We start from the raw sequence: 1,157 nt of genomic DNA, 5'->3' as shown, positions 1-1,157 counted from the left end.
CAAAGTGTTTGGGATAGATATATAGTTACATTTTCTTAATGAATAGAGGGATTTGTTTAATGGTGTTTGTAAATAGGATATCTTGTACAGCAATTAACCACTAGGAAGAATGTATGCAATGTGTTAATTATTGAAATTGTTCTACCTTTTTGGTTTGAAACTGTCTTGTTGCTATTTGTTTCTTAATAAGATTATGGAAAAAAAGAAAAAATTCCTTAATAGATAATGATGTTGAACATCTTTTCATGTGTTTATTTTTCAACTGTATGTCCCCCTTTTAAAGTTAATTTCATTGAGAAACCAATAGCAATCAGACAGTTTCAAAACAGGTGAGTAGGACAGTTACAATAATTAATACATTGCATATTGTTGTTTTTGTAGTAATTATTCATAGTACAAGATGCAGACATGATATCCTGTCTAAACATTATTTGTACAAGTTTTCTCATTGAATTAAGAGAAAGCTGTATATCTATCCTATTTTGTATATAAAAATACAAAATGATCCATCATCTTTATCCCCTTTTTTGTTTAGTTTTGTCAGAGATGGGTATTCCATTGCCATTTAAATATTGTAGATGCGTGCACTCAGCAAAATAATCCAATGTAGTCCAGTAGTCCACAATAGTAGTGGGTTATCTGTAGGACTGGCAATGTCAGAAGTTGTTGATTTGAGCCTTTTACAGCTCAGCATATTAATATGGCTTTACTTTTTATACCTCATTTTTACACTTTTCTGCTAGATGGTTAAGACCAAGATATTCCCATTGCAGTATTGGGAAGTTGAATCTTTTGGGAAGTGATTAAATGAGAACTCTGCCTATAGGAATGGATTGCCTACCCAGAGAGCAGCAGTTCAGAACCTTCATCTCCCCGCCCCCACTCCCCTCCGCCCATCTCTGCCACATAAAGGCATATGCTTGTGCCTTTTAGAGGATGCAGCAAAGCTCCATCTTGGAACCAGAGACTGAACCTTCACTAGACACAAAATACCAGTATCTTAATCTTGGGCCTCCCATCTGCTACAGCTGCTTTGAAGTACTTTTTTTTTTTTTTTTTTTTTTTTTTAGTAATGGTCTACAGGGTTTCACAACATAGATTGGACTTGTAGTGATCTGCCTGTGTTCAGCCTCCCAAAGAGCTGGGATTACAGGTGT

Source organism: Octodon degus, unplaced genomic scaffold (assembly GCF_000260255.1).
Source record: "Octodon degus isolate 3935 unplaced genomic scaffold, OctDeg1.0 scaffold00238, whole genome shotgun sequence".
Lineage (NCBI taxonomy): Eukaryota > Metazoa > Chordata > Mammalia > Rodentia > Octodontidae > Octodon > Octodon degus.
This window is presented reverse-complemented; position numbering follows the sequence as displayed.